The sequence below is a fragment of the Cydia amplana genome, chromosome 10, assembly GCF_948474715.1.
Source record: "Cydia amplana chromosome 10, ilCydAmpl1.1, whole genome shotgun sequence".
Taxonomy (NCBI): Eukaryota; Metazoa; Arthropoda; class Insecta; order Lepidoptera; family Tortricidae; genus Cydia; species Cydia amplana.
The window spans coordinates 2,978,924-3,000,127 of record NC_086078.1 but is presented as its reverse complement, the minus strand read 5'-3'; the positions used below and the strand labels follow the sequence as shown (position 1 = coordinate 3,000,127).

At 38.3% G+C, this 21,204-nt stretch overlaps 1 protein-coding gene across 3 annotated transcripts in view; it reads left to right on the top strand.

The window, feature by feature from the left end:
• The window catches only part of LOC134651306 (uncharacterized), a 113,613-nt gene that overhangs the window by 16,776 nt on the left and 75,633 nt on the right, over window positions 1–21,204 (top strand). Inside the window, exon 1 of one of the 3 annotated variants that reach the window (XM_063506360.1) lies at window positions 17,792–17,945. The exons of the other annotated variants lie outside the window; for them this stretch is intronic. The gene's annotated coding sequence lies outside the window, so the exon portion shown is untranslated. Of the gene's footprint in view, window positions 1–17,791; window positions 17,946–21,204 lie in introns of those variants that run through there. 3 annotated transcript variants of the gene reach the window in all.

The following is a 21,204-nucleotide window of genomic DNA, read 5'->3' as shown; positions in this document are numbered from 1 at the left end:
AGACAAATCATTCAAATGACATTGCTTTAGATATCACTGTCAGTCATTTAATTGACACATTTAAGTGCTGGAGTAGAAAAAGATAATTTATAAGTATGTTACGATTCATAAGTGCTTGTTGCTAGGCCTACATGAATAATAGTTATTTTCGATACAAGTGCGAAAAAGAGGAAATTCGAAACGAGTGGCGATAAATTAAAACACGACCGAAGGGAGTGTTTTAAATCGACACGAGTTGCGAATTACCTATTCGCACGTGTATCGAACAACGTTTTACAGTACATATGGCACTTTAAAGTTTCGACATACGCACGAAAAGTGCTATTTTACGCACTAGTGCGGAAAAGTAGCCCCATATGTACTGTAAAGTATATTTTGACTTTGACTTTGACTAAAGTATCATTCAATAGAACTTGCTAACTATGTAAACAAAAGTTCCTAGTAAATTGACATTTAGTGTCAATTTTAGTATGGCGGTTTGTTTACAGAGTTAGCAAGTTCTATTGAATGACATTTTACTTAAACAAATATTCGTCATAGGACTTTTTGTTATTTCATACGGACTTAACGGACTCGTAAGAATGATTAACTGATAACATGGTCAGTTTTTTATAAATACCAGACCCTTGTCCTTTTATTAATTAAGTTATAGTTTCTTTCGTCAGCATCTTTCCAACCTATAGGAGGTCTGTAAGTCAAAATGCTTCATTTGAAGATATTCCACTATTATTGGAAGTCCGTAACAGCTCTGTTAACAATTCAACATTAGTTTTATTTTGTGAGCGCCTACTTTGTTTCCAGAGCAAATACTTTGCTATACTCCGCATCCACTATAGATAAAGCGATTCTAGCTAATGATTAAACAACTAAAACAGACGTCGGGTACAGTTTTAGTTGTAGTACCTACATTATTTTCTATCGAATTTTCACGGAAACGTGCGAACGTGTCTTGCTATTTCAGTCAGTCTCGGCTCAACACAAAAAGTACTGAGGTTGACTGAAGTAGCAAGACAAATACGAACGAGTCCGAGAAAGTACGATGGAAAGCAGTCATGCACTAAGGTAAACAAACGTACTAGTGCTCGACATGCTAATGCCCAATAGATGGCACCCCGCTGTCACCTCTATTGACAATGACTTAAATAAGTTTCAAGATGACATGTACTGGGACCGCGTCGAGCACCAGGGGGCCGATTTTTGAATTTCGATCGCTCGATTTTGCCACTCGAAAATCGGTGGAAAACGGCGAAGTGGTAATTTTTGAAATTCGAGCGATAGAAATTGGGAATCTAGTGGTATTGACCACTCGTTTTCAATTCTATTGGTAGAATTTACATGCCTAGTAGTGGAGATATTATTGAATAAAATACACGAAATCGAGCGGTCGAATTTCAAAAATCGGTCCCCAGGGGGCCGATTTTAGAATCTCGACCATTCGATTTCGTCACTCATAAATCAGTATTTTTGAAATTCTACTGATTGAATTTGAGAATCAGTAGAAATTCTATTCTATTCTATCAGTAGAAAGTAGGAATCCACAATTTTAGTCACATTTTTTATTATATGCCGCCAATAAAATATATATCTTAATGGAATTAATTTATTAGATTTTATGTGTTTATTAGATTAGCTAGTTATTGATTGAAATATATGTAAATATTTTTTAAGTCCTTATTATCGATAGTCATTATTGTATACTGGTTTCAATTGAAGGCACGCCCTACTATGGCTCTATGGCCTTAAGCACATAATAAGGGCTAATTTAGACGGCGCGCGAACTCGTATACGATTTTAATTACATTGCGGACTGTTGATAACGTTCAATTCAACCGACCGATCAAAACCCGCAATGTAATGAAACTCGCATCGTTTAAATGAGCCCTTAGACGGCGCGCGAACTCGTATGCAGCCCCCTCCACACTCGTGCGCGAGTCTGGAGGGGGCTTACGATTTTTTGCGGACCATTGAGGTTACGTCAATTCAGCCGACCGATCAAATGACACAATGTAATTAAACTCGCATGCGAGTTCTCGCACCGTCTAAATGAGGCCTAAGGGAAGTAGCACACGGCCAGAGGGCCTACCGCGAACCACGTTCGACGTGTTGCCTCCCTGTCACACTTACGTACGAATTTACAAGTGCGACAGAGAGGCAACACGTCGAACGTGGTTCGCGGTAGGCCCTCAGTTTTTGCAGCGATTTAGTCGCTGGGTCGATTCTGCATCGTTACTACGCGATATATCATCGATACAGCAGAGGGTCTACCGTGACAACCGAAAAACACAAATTGCGGGTATCTTTCTCTTTTACTCCAATGAAGGCGTCGTCGTAATAAGGGAGACAGAGATAGATGCCCGCAATCTACGAACTTCGTGGTTATAGCTCTGAGGGGCTACCGCGAAAACCGAAATTCGCAAAATGCGGGGATCTTTCTCTTTTACTCCAATGAAGGCGTAAGTAATTAGAGTGACAGAAAAAAATGCCCGCAATTTGCGAACTTCGATTTTCGCGGTTATAGCCCTGCTATTCAGCATCCATACAGCCATTACAGCTTCGATACAGGATCGATAAACTGTCGTATTCGAACTTCAAGATATTCACAAGAGACGACACGTACTAGATCCATTCTAGATACGTTATAGTTTAGATTTCAACTAGTTCTCTTTTGCAGCGCAATTCGAGCAACCAATGTCACTTTTACGTTAGATATAGTTAGATATCTATTAGACGTGAATTGGATCTCTAAGCCATATCTTGTGGAAATCGTTCAAGAGTATCTCCAGAATCGCGCAAATGTCACATTGTAGTATATCACAATACTATACATGTAGGTAAACATAACTATTAGGTTTAGATATGAATATGTGGGTATGCCGCTCGCGCTTGACCATGTTTTTAGTTTAGAATAAACCGCCATTGAAGTAACATCGTGTTTCTTTATATCGCCCTTTACATTCATATCAACATTTGACAGGTTAGATCTTAAACATATCGTTACCGTATCTTGGCGATGTCTAAAAGTTATCTAACAGATGTCTATTTCAGAATCCGAATCGGGCCCACAGTCACGATGTAAAGTACTATATAGCAACTACAGCCCTAGGGGAACCTATACAAATACATGTAATTATTATTGAACAAAGTAGTCAGTGCTTTCATGGATCACGTCCGGAATAGGACCTATCCTGGACAATGAACTTGAAACTAATAGCCCAACAATGTCGTTATTCTCAGTCTCAAGGAAAAACAAAACTTTGATTTAATGTCGCCTTAATAAAACTGCATTCAATGTTCACCATTACGAACCTTACCTTCATTAAAACAAGGTTCACATTTAAAATAGCTACCATTGTCGTAGTAAATTAGTGACGTCAGGCGCTAACAGATGGCGTTAGTGCGTCACTCTTGATCGATCGCTCGGCATTTGTTTAACCTTTTTTGTAATGTCACAGATATAAAATGCTCATTGTAATGGAATTGCCGAGATAAAGTGCATCTAAAAGGTTTCAGAACTCTTTAACCTTGTCTTTGCCGTAGTTGGAAATACCGAAGATACCTGCTGGTTCCGAAACAGTAGGTAAGCCGAGATAATGGTTTTGAGTATACATACCTATATGTACCTATCTTTTATGTCGCAAGATTTGCAATTATGTTGTTACATATGGTGAAGTCATCATCATCATCATCATCATCATAACTTAAGAGTTAAGAGCTTTGCTCTTGTCGGTGGAGTAATCGCCAATCATTCCTTTCTTGTGCCACTGTTTTAATTTCCTCATACGATGTATCATTTTTTATTTGGCTAAGATAAGTTATTCTAGGTTTCCCTTCTTCTCTTGTCTTTTAATCCTGCCTTCCAAGATGTTCAGGAAAAACTTGTCATGCCGTATCAGGTGTCCTACCATCATGCCTCTCCTATTTCTTATTGTATTTAATAAGCATCGCTTTTCTCCTATCATACTCAGGACTTCTTCATTCGTCTTCCTCTCAGTCCAGCTGATCCTTTCCATCCTCCGCCAACACCACATTTCGAAAGCTTCCAACCGTTTTCTATCTTTTTGTCTCAGTACGGTGAAGTAAGTGAGAAAAATGTTTTTTTCACATAAGTTCCTTGACGTCATTCAAATATATGCGTGGGTAGGCCGAAGCCACGGTCAGTTTCCTTGCGCGTCCCTCCACCAATAAGCGACCGCTAAATATTAAATTTAATACTAGTACATATTATGCTATTATTATTTCATACACGAGTCCTCAGTCCTGAGGTACTAGAGGTACTATAATATTTAAAACTTTGGCGTTTTCAACACATATTAACTCACTCGGACTATTGACAATAATTAACATTATGCGTATAGTGGATGGTTTGAAAATGTGATGTCTACCCCAAACTTTTTCATACACTTTTCGTCGGGTTGTTGCACAAATCTGTGTTTTGACATTTTGCATCAGTTAGCCGCGACCACGACCGGCGAAACCTGTGTCGAAACGTCAAAATAAAGGTAATAAAATAAATTTCGCAATAGACCCGTCTATAAACGTAGGTACCTACTGCTACGAGACTGGATTTGAAGGTCGCGCACTGACAGTTGAGGCGAACGCACGTGCGTATAAGAGGCTGCTACTCTATCGGTGCCCCGCTACGTGCGGGGCTGCGTGAGGCAGCGCCAGGTCTATGTGCATCGCGTGTGCCGCGTATTTTTGCGGTTCTGTGCGAGATTTTTGTTAAAAGTGTAAGATGGAGGTCGATAAGGATTGTACAATGGGCGATAAGCCACCTATGAAAAGAATTGAGGTAAACAATGCCCCTATAAATGCCAAAAACGGACAAGACGTAGTGCAGTGCTACTATTGTGATATTTCATCTGAAGAATCAAACTTTTATGACTGGATTGGCGATCAGTCTATGTGCAAAAACCACAAATGTGTATGTGGACAAGTTAGTGCTGTGAAAATATTTATTCATAGTGAATTGGAAAGAACCTCGGACGGCTCCGTAGTATTGAAAACTAGGTATGTGCACTACCTTACTAATATAAATAAACTTAAACAAGGCAAGGGCCCTCTGTGTGAGTGCTCAGGTCCATTATTTGTGCAAGTAATTCCACAAAATGAATTCATTATTCGCGAGAGAATAACATGTACATATTGTAAAAAACTGAGCCGCGTCGAATTCAGATGCGACAGCATAAAACCTATGGCGAAAAATCTAGTCGAGGGACCATGGACATCATCAGCTAGAGTGAAAAATGCAAAACAGAAATTATCTGAAGAAAATCTGAAAAAATACAATGATTCTAGAGGTATTACTAAGACGGTAACCATGGAAACCAATATGACAACAAAGGATGTCATACTGCCTAACGATAGGATTGTGCACAAAAACAAAACGCAATCAAAGACTTATAAGAATACTGGATTGAGCACTGTACCGAAAACTAATTTAGAAACGAGTAACCCTTTCTCTATACTGCCGTTGACGGAAGATGAACACAATTACGAATTAGATGATACTGTCTCAGTAATGAGTGATAATGGAGCGGTCAAGCGACGCCGTGTTCGAAAACCTCGTATGTTACCTATGGCTGGCCCCGAAGCTAACTTACCTAAAGATGACCCGTGGTGTAACAATGTGCCTAGACTGCCTAGCGCAGCTCCACAGAAAATGACTGAGCCTCTTCAGACTACTGACAAGGAGAAAAACACGAAACGTTACCCTCCCTTTGTGTGTGAATATGAAGAATGGATCACTAATAAGAATGAGTGGAAATCAGCGAATGAAATGGCTCGAAGTACTAACTGTGAAATACGAGCAGACCCAAGGAGTAAGAAAATTACGTATTTTCCGAAAAACAGGGAGGCATATCAGGCAATAGACTCTAAGCTGCAGGAAAACCCAATTAAATATAATTATTACTCGCACGGCTGCAAGGACGATCGCCGCCCAGCAAAAAAACTTGTAGCGAAGGGCATTCATGCAGATGGCTATACAGAGGATGAGATCAAAGCAGATATTCTTACAAGGTACGGCCTTAAATTAGAAAGAGTGATTGTTATGAAAAATTCGACTTTAATTCTCATTTTTCCTGGGGAGACTGATATGAGGGTGGCTCGAGACATAAAGTATATCTTATGTCAACGGGCAACATTAGAAAAATATAAAGTTCGAGATACAGCGGTAACTCAGTGCAAAAGGTGCTGGCAATTTGGCCATGTACAATCTCACTGCCGTAGACCTCAACAACAAGAGTCTATAGAACAACATGAAAATGGAGAAGTTTGGCATGTTTGCTATAACTGTCACGAAATTGGGCATACAGCAAGACAAGCGAAATGCCCATTGTTTCAGCTAGAAGTCCAAAAACAAAAGAACAGGCGTCAGGCATTCGCTAAAAATATCCAACAGACGAAACAGCAACCACGTAAACGTGATTATGTTAACAATTCTAAGGTTACAAGGAATGGCGCTAGTTACGTATCAGTCGCAGCAGGAATAACAAACAACCCTGATACCATGAGTAAATCTGGCGAGAGGGAAGAAAGTAAAATCAATGCTTCATCTGATTTACTCTCCAAGGCTAAGGATCTCATGAAGAGTTTACAAGCAAAGGGATATCCCGCAGAAACGATTCTTGATTTTGTGTTGGAACTCATCAATGGATAAGTTGCCCAACGTGCTACGAAAAAGAAAACAGTGCTTAAGAATTGTGCACTGTAATATTCAAGGCATTCGAAACAAATATATTGAACTTAAACAGTTGGCGCTAAAACATGAACCGGATATTATAATATTAAATGAGTGTAAAATTGACTTCACTAAAAGCAAATATAATATACCGGGCTTCAATAAGATCTATGATGCCAGGGCAGCTCATCTTGTTACGGCTATGTATATAAAACAAGGTCTTCGCTGGAATCTTACTACGGTAATCCCAGGAGTGGAAGACGTAGACAGGTGTATAGAGGGTGTGGCCATTAGGTTGGAAACATTAAATGGTGGTATAATTATACGTGGTCTGTATAATCCACATCTACGCTTTAATCAAATCCGAGCAGATTGGGAAGCATTATTGGAAGATAACACTACTTCAATTAATGTTGGAGATTTGAATTTGAGGATGCAGGAACTTGGACATACTCAAACACAGGCAGCTGGCAACTTAGTAAGACATGCCATTAACAATAGAGAGGCAAAGCTAGTGCATACCAACTTACCATCGCGTCCATGTCACCGAGGGGATGGAATACTCGATGTTGCACTAGTTACACAGGAGGCTATGGAATTAACTTATCGAACTAAACAACTTGATTCTATCTCATCGGATCATTATCCATGGCAATTAGAGGTAGACATAGAAACGTCCGAACATATCCAACTTAGACGTACCATGCGGAATATCACTGAATCTAAAGAGTCCCGAATCAAATTTCAAAACATTATTGAAGCTAATCTACCACTTCCAGAACCAAGTACTGATGCTGAAGCTGACTCATATGTCAATAAAATGGAAGACATACTGACTGGGGCATTAGATGAAATGGCACCTCTGCGAGAGTCAAGGCGGAGAGAAGAACTACCGATGAACATCCAGTACATGATACTACATCGCAACCGCTGTAAACTAAAAGCAAAAAATGCACCACCAGGCCATATTTTACGTCGTATATACAATACTGCTAAAAACATTCTGAAAAGAGCACTACAAGAATATCGAGAGCTTCAATGGAATACCGTCATTGAAAGCCCCGTTGATAACTTCTCTAAAATGTGGAAAATTCAACGTTCACTTAAAGCTAAGCCACAGCGTCTTCCTGATCTGCCAGGAATATTGACTGAAGAAGATACAGTTAACACGTTGGTCGATACAGCAGTTGTTAAGGAAGCGAATATAGATAACGATCACAAAAACTCTGAAATATTTACACCATACCAACCACTACCGCATACTGACGTGGAGGAGGTAGTACGAGCTCTTCGCCTCTTCAAAAACAAGAAAGCGCCAGGTCCTGATCAATTAAGGGCAGATGCATTGAAACTTGCTGGTCCAGCGTACCACAACGGCTTGGCATGCATTATAAACTATACTTTATACACGGGCTATTATCCAAAGAGATGGAAGTTAGGTGACTGTATTTTTCTGCATAAACCGGGTAAGTCCCATACCGAGGCTGCTTCGTATCGTCCGATTACCTTACTAAGTATCATGGGTAAACTCTGCGAGCGGATTATGTACAGGCGAATTCTGTCTGAAGTTAATCGACTAGAACTCATTCCAGAATATCAACATGGCTTCACAAAAAGTAAAGGAACGGGTACCCAAATCTTACGGACTGGGAAAGTGATTACCGACGCTCTAGCTCAGGGAAACAGCGTAGCCATGGTCTCGACTGATCTTAGTAAAGCGTTTGATTCGATTAATCACGCGGGGCTAAGTAAGAAACTGTTCGAAGCTGGAATGGCAAATAATCTAATAAAATTAATTGAGAATTACCTTTCAGGCCGAGAAGTGCGTGGAAAACTTCGCACGTTGTACGGAAGATCAATACCAGTTCCGCATGGGGTTCCCCAAGGCTCCATTCTGGGGCCAATCTTATTTAATCTATATGTAAGCGATATACCCAAGAATAACATAGCTGGCTTAACGTTATCACAATATGCTGATGATTTATGCATTCTTAATGAAGCTTGTCGTCCAGATACTGCATCGCGACGTGCAGCATGGGCTGCCAAAACGGTGATCAACTATTATAAAGAATGGGGTCTGAAGTGCAACGTCAGTAAAACGGACTGCGCCATGTTCACTAACAAAAGAAAATACAGTCGGACCATACGCCTCCAACATGATGACTTACCAATCAAATCTATTATCAAATATCTTGGAGTACACCTTGACCAAAGATTAGTTATGAAAGACCATGTAAAAAATACAGTTAAAAAGGTTAAACAGGTTCGCGGTATGCTGGCGCCAATTATAGGATGGTATAGTAAGGTCTCTCTGGAGACAAAAATCAAAGTGATAAAAGCGACTCTGTTACCAATAATAGATTATGGCATAGTTCAACTCTACCCTAGGGTGAGTAAATCTAGATTGACTGAATTAGAGAGACAATACCGCATGGCATTGAAAACAGCTGCTAATTTTCCGCGTAACACGAGTTCAGAAATAATTTGGGAGATGCTTGATGAGGACCCATGGTACATACGTGCTAGAGACCTCCATGAAGACATGCTCCGTAAGTTAAAGGATCAGCAAATTCCGGGTCTTACGCAACCTGGGGACAGATATGATAAGCCAAACCACCATAATCCTATGTTGCCTAGTCTGCGTACTGGTGAAATTGACTATGTGTGTAAACCAGAAAGAGGAAAACCACTATCCAAGCGAATGGCCCCACCTCGTATCCCTGTTATTTAAATGTACATACATAGCTTTAGCGTGAGCCAGTTCATGTCTGAACTGAGCCCCATTTACTTTACATTAGATCTTTTTGATACCTAAGACATATATGTAAAATAATACTGCTTGCACTTGGCGGGCCATAATTCTGTAACATAAATTATATAAAATAAAGTTTTATTCTATTCTATTCTATTCTATTCTACTGGATTTGAACCTGCGATCTTCAGCACTTTGTGTAGATAGTATGACAACCAGTGGCGGAGCAAGACATTATGGCTCCTCTACACGATGGGCCAACGCCGGCCACTCCAAGGGACGCATTTATGCGTTAGAGGGAGCAAGTGATATTGCTATCTCATTCTACCGCATGGCTGCGTCCCTTGGAGTGGCCGGCGTTGGCCCATCGTGTAGAGGAGTCATATATATGAGTGCTGAGAAAGGGACGGCTAGTAGATTACTAATTTACTATACAGGGCCTGACGCCTAGGGCGGCAAAGACTGCAAATCCGCCACTTATGACAACCTAGTAATTCTTCAACGCGTTAAATAAATTATTCCACAAATTGGTTCCATTTATGACCAACCTCGATTGAGACCAATCACGTTTTATTAAACGTTGCTGACATAACATAACATTGGTTCCGATAACCTGCTAAAGGAAAGTTTGCATAAAAAATTCTGTGTGATATGCCAAGGGAATGTGCACTCTATTTGTGAGATGTACGGGGTCAAATTCGTGTGGCTGGTGTCGCTCGGATGACAGGTTCGTAAGGTTGTGAGAAAGGTGACATGTAATAGAAGTGTGGTGCAAGGGAATAGCGAAGAGCGATGTGCTTTTTGCCGCAGAGTAAATAACTCATTATTAATGTGAAGGCAAATTGCAATATATTCCGTCTTGGAAGGGAAACTAAGAGTCGAAGTGTTATGTTCTAGACGTTCTAGTTGTATGTACATTGATCTCACTCACTTTCCCTAGAGCTTTATCGAACTCGACCTACTTAAGAATAAGAATAAGAATAAGAAATGTTTATTAGCACAAATAATAATTAATAACACAAGATAAAATATAACAAAACTAAGATTCAATTACATAAATATTTGTGCCAAAAGGTCCCCACTCAGCTTTTTGTCACGTTGTGTATCCTAGGACACACAACGTGACGCTGATTTTCAGTGAGGCCTGGTAAAAGACTAAAGCTAAAACTAAAACTAGGTATATGGTGGCAGAACCAAAACATAAAAATTCAACAATGAATAAATAATAATTATAAGGCTATTGATTTTATACATATCTATGTATCTTCTTTTGTCGGGCACGTATGTGTATGTATGTGAGTATGTGTGTGTGTGTATGAGTATGTGTGATGTTTATTTGTTGGCACGGTTGCCTAAGTGCTAAAATTTTTGTTTATCTAACAGAAAGTTCCGGAGTTTTACTTTAAAAGAGGCGATTGATAAACAATTTCGTACTGGTGGTGGCAAGTACTGTTTTTATCGTCTCAAGGTTCTGTACAAAGTCCGTGAGTGTCTCTCCGTTGACATGCGCATTAAGTTATGTGAGGCGCTCATACTGTCAAAACTTAATTACGCAGATGTAGTCATCTGTGAACGCTTACTATATCGCACTAAGAAAATGCTACAACGAATTCAAAATGCTTGTGCCCGTTTCTGCTTTCCCATCCCTCGACGTGCTCACGTCACTCCTTTTTTAAATCGATACAACCTAATGAATATGGCCTCCCGTAGATCTCTCCATTTTGCGACCTTACTTTTTGGAATTATAAAAAATAGAGAACCATCATACCTTTATGACAAAATAAACTTTTCATGTCACGTAAGGTGAGACGCACCAAACTCTAGAAGAAATCTTAGTTCAATTAGCTTCGCCATTTTTTTGGGGGTAGGACGTATAACAAAATAGTATTTTTTATGTATTCATTATTTAGATTAATAATAACATACTTAAATGTTTACGTTATTTTATTGAATGACATTGACATGAATGACAAGACTATTTCTTCTATGACCATAGAGGTCTCCTAATACAAAATAGGTATAACAGTATTTGTTACAATCAGTTATTTGTTTTATTAACCCTTAGCCATCTTCATCTGCAAGGGTAATTGTGTAGTTCCTACCTCCTGAACAACATATAATTTTTGCGATAAACGTCTAACTCGCAAAAAAGATTGACTTTATCATAGAAAACATTGACATCTGACATCAAACTTGGTCCCATAGTAAGCGTTGCTCATTACATACAGCTTAAACAATATGGCTAGAGTTTGTGCATATTTTGTATGTAGGTATCTGCTACCCGCTCCGTCTATGGGCATACGCTCCTCCTGTAACTTGGGTCGCCTGTCACTGGAATACCATCACGTCCATCTTTGTTATGACGGCTTACTGACAGAGATTTCTCTATTTGTGCCTGACTAAACACTTCCTTTGTCATATTTCGCGCTGTTTATGTGTAATATTATTTATTGTACTGTATATAAGTGAAAGAGAAAGGAAGATATTTTTAACATCTTTATACTTACTGCACTTCAGCTTATATATAATACAAGCGTAACATACTTATGATCATTTAATTGATAGGTACTTATACGAACATGGGGCGGGTCATTCTCAAATTATATGACTGCGGTCAGCCTCAACTCCGTCAAACATTTCATAATTTTAGTATGCTTTGATGGAGTTTAGACGCATGCACAAATCTGAAGAATGACCGGGCCATTGTTATCGAATACCTATGAATGAATGAATGAATGAAATCGTTTATTTCAGGCAACTAGTGGCCCATACATAAATACCTTAAAACTAGCATACATATTATAAAAATATAACTATTAAACACTAAAAAACACATTATGATTGCGATGCATTACGCAACCCCGCAGTGTCAGGGAACCGGCCGCGGAACCGCCGAAACTCCTCCTTGGTGAAGGTCGCTAGATGTTCAGTCGGAACGGTCACCACAAACGAATTAAAATACGAGGCGGCTATACGAGGGCGGCAGAAAAGTTCGCGGCCTTAGAAAAAAAAATGAAATAGAGTATTAAAATAAATGTTAATTAATAATCGTTAGTAATGGCGGCAATACCTATTTAAACTGCCAAAGAGGCGAGGAAAAAAGTAGCATACTTTTTTTTATTTTTCTTTTTTTTCTAGCTTAGGCCAAGAATATTTCAGCCTATCCCCTCGTAGCGTAGGTTGTATGTTGTATTGTTTAATATACTTGGTCAACCAGATCTTGACAGTAGAATGAGGCGGCAAATTTGAAAAATGTAGGCGCGAAGGGATATCGACCCATAGAAAATTTGAATTTCGCGCCTTTTTTTACTGACAAGTTTTGGTTGACCAGCTATACTTATCCTTTAAGTACTTGTCTTATAAATAAACAATACATAATGTTAGTTAATTACATCTTTAATTTTTTTCTTTAATTTCTTAAGCATAAGAACGTCCTTCACACGCAAAAATATTTGAATTTGTCACAGGCACTATTTTCGCACGTGACAGAAGTTCTAATAATTGCGTGATTCGTTGTGCAGCATAACTAGTACGACATGCTTTTACGCGCGCGACTCATAATACTCATATGTCAAACACGATCTCGTGTAAACGATAACGCGCGACTACGCAAGTCATGCTAGGGGGTCGGGTGACTGAACATGTAATTTATAGATTCACAAGGCTCATCCATCGCTATCACTACATTGTTTTTGCATCGTTACAACTCATGCATTTTAAAATCATGAATGGTGTGAAGGTCACCAATGAAAAGGTCGAAACACCTACCTTTTACCACATCCTACTTAATAGCTTTGTTTAATTAATGATTTGCTAAATTTGTCCATCTTGAAACGTCCCCTGTGGGTGGTAAGTTGATAAGCTGACATTTTGACGTGGTTTAAGGCGATAATTATCGATCTATTGTTGTGATTAATGCGTATACTTATGTTCTGGAAAAATATAAAATACCAGCAGGCGTCTTTACCCGTTAAGAGCCAACAGGAGTGGTCATTTCTCCATACAAACGTACTCGACTGTTTCCTCCGTGGGTTTTGAAGCTAGAGCAATGATTTTTTCAATACAGATTAATATTGTCAATATCTGTGTCGGACCGTTTTGCTTTTTTTGATATTTTTGTTTTTTAAGGCGCTAGAGCCCTTCAAAAATGGCCAAAATGGCCTAATTGACTATGCCGCAATGAGAGGCGTGCTATTCAAAACTGACATCAATTAGTCAAAAAAGCAAAACGGTCCGACACAGATAATATCATAATCATTTAGATTTCCAAATTTGGTTACGATTGATTAAGTTTTGGAGGAGGAAACAGTCGAGTACGAAACCTCGATTTTTGATATTTTTACGCAGGATTTTTCGCCTTGTCCTTATCGCACTAGTTTTAGGAGCCGCTTCCGTTAGCGAGACGGGTATATTTACCTAAAATATTTAAATCTTAGCTCCTGTTGGCTCTTAAGCCGCTACGGAACAAATGGTGTTCCAGACATTTGGGAGGCGTGCGCGGAGCCGACCCAATACGTAGAGGCCCTTATGACACTTGGGACACACGCATAGGCAGCAACCGCCAGGATGATAAGAACTATCGACAGTTTACAGTTCAACTGCAAATTCGCGTCACAAATTGGTATTCTTGCGTCCGCACCCCATTTTATCGGTAATATCGGTCATAATCGGCGGTCGAATTCGGCGAGCCAAATTGGCTTATTGCGTCCGCACGTCCTGATTTGATCGGACAATTTCATCAGATTTGGCGAAAAATTGTCTCGTCTGGACACAGCATAGGTATAAATAATTAAATATAAATAAAGCTGTGCGAGATTCCATATAAAATAAAACCCAATTTAATTACACAATAACGGTCGTAAACTCGTATCTAATTACCCTCTATAAGTTCTCAACTCCGTGCGAAAGCATTTATGATAGCAGTTTTATCGCATCTGTCTCTTTCACACTTGTTTACCATCCATATGGTTATTTTCTTTCTGGCAGAACCGTTGGCTGAGGTTTTTGCCTCATTAGCGCCATTAATTCATTACTCGTGAAGTAACATGTCTTCGTGTACTGCGATTATTATTGGCTTCCCGCTTGTTACTCGTAGATAAGGATTACAGTTTTTTAACCCATAAGCACCACTTGCACCATTCCACTAACCCGGGGTTAACCGGGTAAGCCCATAGACTAGGAATCCTCTATACCGAGTTTAGAGCAATTATTTCATGAAACCGATGCTGCCAAATATACTGGGGTGCGGGGAACGAGGTGAGCGAGTCCCGTGCCGTGATTGGTCCGTTCAAAGACACGGACGTCACACAAAGACATTTTGACTCGAAGATGGAGTAAAACTACCGTATATTTGTGGCAGAGGGGGTAGCGCTACTATGCTCAGTCTGGAGGATTATTATTATAGATGTCTTGTCTGTGGTTAAGCCGCTAACCCAATGTCAAATTGTACTGGTAACCATGGTAAATCTATAGGTTTAACCGGTTAATCCCGGGTAAGTGATTTGGTGCAAGTGGCGCAGTCCCATAATCATACTCTCTGTGTGCTAAATTGGTAACTTTCACTTTCACGAACCCCAAAATCTCAAAAAACATCATAACCGTTAGTTTAGGAGGCCTTAACCATAACTTAGGACGCCGTTCTTCAGGAGTAGAGTATAAAATTGTATTCAGCGCTGGGACATGTTTATCTGCTAACGGAATTTTGCCACATAATTCTTGACATTTTTGACACTGACTGTACCGCATAAGCGCACTTAAGTACAGCATAATAGTTGACCTTTAAGTACACAAATCTCGTTTGTAAAGTGTGTTAACTGCTAGAGAACGTGCTAAAAGTCGTTTAAACTTAGTCACAACAAGCATGTGGAACTACAGACAGGAACCTTTAGAAGTCCCCGACTTAATTTTAAGTAATTTACATAGGTACACTTGCGTTCAAAAGTGCATGGACATGTTTCACCCGTAATATTAAGGTATTACGGTCGAGATCTATCCATGCACTTTTGAACGCCAGTGTACGTCGGGGTTTTGGGTGTGGGAATGTTTTACGTCAGCCAAACAATTGATAAAAACTGCAAAAACAGACACTATTTTAACATAATTATCTAAACATATAAAAAATTGCCGACGAAATTATACATATAAACAACCTGTTTAGATTTACTAGTTATTCTACTACTGTTTATTTACTAAAATAAAGAAGTTAAAATTGCCAAGCTGTAATAATGATTTAAAACAATGTAACAGAAAATAAATTGCTTCCTAAAATGTAAGTCCTTTGCAATATGTGTACATATTATATCTATATCTACTACTTTACTATAACTATGTAGGTACAACATGAGTTCAATGAATCAACGAATTCAATATTTCGCAACCTGTCTAGAAGTCTAGATTCCAATCCTCTTCCTAGCACCCTAGGGTTATAAGGCACAGGATACAATGACCCTAGCTGCAATCTGCATGCGATCTCAAAAGCTTTAGAGCTTTGGTAATTATCTTATACCTTTAAACGAGCAATTCTTGTATATTATTTTTTTTATTTATGTACCTATATATTTAGGGATATATAAGTAGGTATAGCCCTGATTCCAAATACTTAATTATCTAAATAAAAGTTACGAAAACATAATGAGCATACAAAATGAAATGAAATACTTAATTGAACGACTTGCACTGTCCCAAATCAACCTGCGACGCGACGTCATAAGGATGTATTATGCAAGTGTCGAGTGAATGTGTTTAATATTGGGCTTACAAAGATTATGGAAATAACAGACTGTACCTGTATGTATTTACCTACGGTAGGTACCTAGAGTTAGACCAAGAGAAGTCTGCAACGATTTTGAAAGCATACGCAATGCAAGTGTTATTAATTTATACGGCATAATTTCATAGAAGTTTGACGTTTAAAATAACACTTCAAAATCGTGAGGCATACATCATATCATATACGTACACTCACACCTTCTATACACTCACACACTCACTCACATCTCATCATCATCATTGGCCACGACATCTATAGCAGATGATGGTTGCAGGGTCGGGCAAGATCAGATGTTGATTGCAACGTCTGCGATGACTGCATGAAGAGTCCACATCTCAATCTCACAACTTATAAAATAAACAAATAAACTAACAAATAGTACCAGATTGTGCTGTCCTGTGTCATGTTGCTCTGACAACGTTTTAGGGTAACATTCCATTTCTGACCGCAGCTGCACTACTGGTACTAGGGTTGCCAGATGGTCGGGATTTGGCGGGATTCTCCCGATTTTTAGCATGTGTTCCAGATTCCCGACAAAGTGAAAACTGTCCCGAAAAACAGCTTCACGTTATAAAACAATATTTTAAGTTCCGATCTGTCGTCGAGCGAGCGAGCGACGCGGGTCGCTGGTCGTGGCGTGATTGGCCGGACCAGCTGACATAGGGCCAAAAATGTAAAATACATATCATTGTTTTTAATACAATTACTTTAATTTGAAGGTTTGTTTATTCCCGACTTAAGTCCCTAAATCCCGAAAAATTGGTATTTTTTTCCCGATAATAGCGCCTTTCGATCTGGCAACCCTAACTGGTACTGAACGCGTCGCTATTACTGTCAATTTCCATAGTAAAATGAACAGTAGTGCAGCTGCGGTTGGAAATGGACTGTCACCTTTAGGCATCGTTAGACACCAATATCGTCTAGTCTACACTATCAACTCCGTGTACAATCCATGCCGGTCGCCGGCATCGGTAGACCTTGGCGTAAGTTTCCTATACTACACAACCTTTTTGCCTCTTTGTTCGATACTCGTATGTGGCAGCTATGGCTGTAAATGGGTGCTTAAAACGCCCTTTAAGAGGTTATTACTTGCAAGATATTTTCTTCTGAGAGACAGAGAAAGGTGTACATACATGTTGTTTATCTGTCTCTCTTAGCAGTAAAATGGCAAAAAATTGCCGACGAAATTATACATATAAACAACCTGTTTAGATTTACTAGTTATTCTACTACTGTTTATTTACTAAAATAAAGAAGTTAAAATTGCCAAGCTGTAATAATGATTTAAAACAATGTAACAGAAAATAAATTGCTTCCTAAAATGTAAGTCCTTTGCAATATGTGTACATATTATATCTATATCTACTACTTTACTATAACTATGTAGGTACAACATGAGTTCAATGAATCAACGAATTCAATATTTCGCAACCTGTCTAGAAGTCTAGATTCCAATCCTCTTCCTAGCACCCTAGGGTTATAAGGCACAGGATACAATGACCCTAGCTGCAATCTGCATGCGATCTCAGCCTGTACATTCAGTACAACTCTGTTCGCCGGCGCGACGCCCGCATCGAACGTCGGGTACTTTCGAGTTTCAACTGTTTTCATAATTTGAAAATCGAAGCCGTTTTCAAACGCAATCACTGGCCGTTTAGTGTTAACAGTTTTGAATTTCGAATTGTGTTTAGTGATTGGTGTAGTGCTTTTGAAAGGATTGGTTTTTGTTTTTTATGGAATAGGTGAGTTTTGTTTTATTGAGTTTTGTTTCTTTGAGAACAATGAACGTATCCTTTTTACCTTTCTTGGCAAACGTACAAATGGTAAATAGGTAGTTACTCTGAAAACAAAAGTAAGGAGCTGGTATTTTGCAGTGAAACTGCAAGACGATTTAAATATGGAATTAATATATCAAGTTTGATAAAAGCAAGACTAAATTTATAATGACTTTCCTCAATGAATAAATAATTATAAATATGTTTAGAGCCCGAACGAGTTATTTTTTGTAGGTACATATCTGTTAAAAACTATCTGATTGCACATTTGATAGATAGGTCCCAATGTCAATGGTCAGATCAAATGATTAAGTTTTCTGATAAATGAAACACAACGATAGGTATCAAATTGATTGTATGTTTGTCAGGTGTGTGATCATAAATGTGTAAAATGTAGGTAATGTTTGTACGAACACATATACTCGTACTCACGCGCACACACACATTCGTTCTAAAATCCAGAAATGCAAAAGGTCCAAATACTAAATGATCCTATACTGCAGAATGTGCAGAGGTCAGGCATACGTCGCTTTACCTGCTTTGCATAAAGTAGATGACTTGAATCTTTAAAATTTTAGTAAAAAAAAGTATGAAAAAGTTTTCATACATACCTACTTAAACTAAAGGGATATTATTTAACGGAGACCCCCTTTTTCACCCTGTCCGACTTGAAAATGTTGATGGCAGGTTACAGGAGGCCGTTTCAGTTTTAATATTTTGATAAGGTTTTGATATTATTTTAAGACGATCTTAACCATCTCACGTGCCAACCAACAATTGGCCTCTAAATTACCTTATCGAGCAGCAGATTTAAAACTTACATGTTTTGATTTGCAATGTCAAATCAACCTACTTAGAGTGCAAACCGTACGAACAAAATAACTCTCAGGTAAACAATCATACTACGCTACGGGCGAGATTCAGTGCGAGTAATATCAAAACAATATTAAAATCAAGAAGAGGTTTTTAGTCTAAACAGTTCTCTGTGTGCCCTTACTACGCCAGAAATGACTGGGTTACATATCAGCCATTGTTTACCTAGCCTTACATATCACGCATTGTACACAATAGAATTTTGAGTTGCGCCAGAAATCTGCATGTTTTCGTTGCAACGCAACACGTTGCGAAATTGCTAGATCTGCCTATTTTACATTAGTATTACTAGGTTATGAATATTAGTTGAATTTGCTAAAAGTGCAGATTATGCATATTATTATGTTGTTGTGATATGAGTGTTACTTCAGCAACGTGTAAATTATGCTCTTGTTTTTTAATTTCGTGCCAGTACGACTATTAAATACTATATATTGAAAAGATAAGATTTCACCGTAATAAATCATTTTCAAACTAAATAAATATTCACAGTCCTTTTTCTTTTTTAGATTCGGTTAAATTTTAATTGTACATACATGCAATAACACATAATATAAGCATTATGATATATTGCATCTTATTAGATTATAAGAAGATATTTAGAAGATACATATACAATTAAAATCAAATCAAACCGTAATATTAGTAGGGTATTAAATTATATTATAATAATACATAGTTAATACATTTCTACATCAAAAAAATTTTGAAATGATGTAACGTAACCGATATTGTATATAACAAAGGAAGGATCAAGGGTATGTAGTACTTAGTAGATTAAGTATCTCTGAACAAATAAACACAAAGCGTGACATTTAATAATATCCAATCCAAGCCGTGGAAGTATTGACTGTAATAATTAATATGGAGCCGAGCAAATAAGCAAATATTTACTATGTTACGAGTACATATTTATTGTGATTTCTATCAGCAGTTTTATACTAAATAGAACTTATTTATAGATAACCATAGGTAGGTAGACATACGAACATTCTATATCAACAACATCTTCAAAGTTTCTACAAAGTATACAAGAGACATTAAATATGAATTCATAGAAACCATCAAGACTCAGGAACAAATATGCTTACTCAATACAAATATTAGCCCTTACCGGAAATCGAATACGAGTCCGTTAGCTTAAAAGGGTCGCTAGTGTCAGTATCTTGAAAGGTCAATTACAGGCTTTAGTAAACTGGTATTTAAACATTATGACTGACCTTTAGATCAGGCTTAAATTAATACAGGACCCCTTTCAATGGTACTATGGTGCGGTAAATTCAAAAAAGCTTTAGGCACCTGCCACCTGGGGACTATTGCATAATAAAATACAAGCAAACACTATAAGTGATTTTGTATGTAAAATCACTAATAATATTAGCTTGTATTTTATTATGCAATCCGGCGCTGGTTATATAAGTAAAATTGCTATAAAATGAAATAAAAGCTTTCATCTGCCATCTTATTAAAATTTGATAGGCAAAATCATATGTATGGCAAATACATAACTTTTGCGCACTCTTGTAAAATTTAATAATTTCTGATAACTGTTCTACCTATGGAAAGTTGGAAAGGGGTTGTAGCTTAGATGACAATCGGTTGTCGACAAATGCCAATCGCAAAGTAAAAATGTACAATTGTACACGTGCGACGAATAGTGACATGATTCCATACATTAATTAAGTTTCCTTTGGCGTTTTCTACAAACTATTATCACTTACCTAGGCCCCTAGTCGTGTCTACAGTTAACTGTTGAAAAGGCACTGGATATAAGATACTGTTAGTGCAACAACTGGTTGGTTCTGCAGTCAACAGCCGACACCAATGCGGTGAGCTAGCGGCACTCTCGTGATATGCCTATTTGTAACCGTGTTCTTCTCATATATACACTGCATTACACACATTTTAGTAAATTCGCCCGGCTACTGGTTTTTATTGTCACCGTATTACAGTTAATATGGTGACAATAAAAACCAGTAGCCGGGCAATGGATCGCCACAGATCTTTATTATCGTTTCTCTTTTGAATTCGATGTTTTTTTTAACCAGTTTTTTTTTCTCTGAAAAGGCGATCAAATAGTTGTATATTTAAGTGATTATTTACTTTTAAAAGCTATTAGTGTCGCAATCACAACCATATTGTATTCGAAGAAGATAGTAAAAATGAAATGGAGGACCTTATAGCAAAAGTCTATCGGCAGACTGTCACTGAACTCACGGAGCCTTTTTATTAAAACCGGTTAAAACAATAATAAAACCATAACATCGAAATCGATCTATAAACTAGACATAATTGCCGGTAGCCGGTGAAAGGCAACCCAGTGGCCTGCTTGCAACCATCTTGCATGTGAATA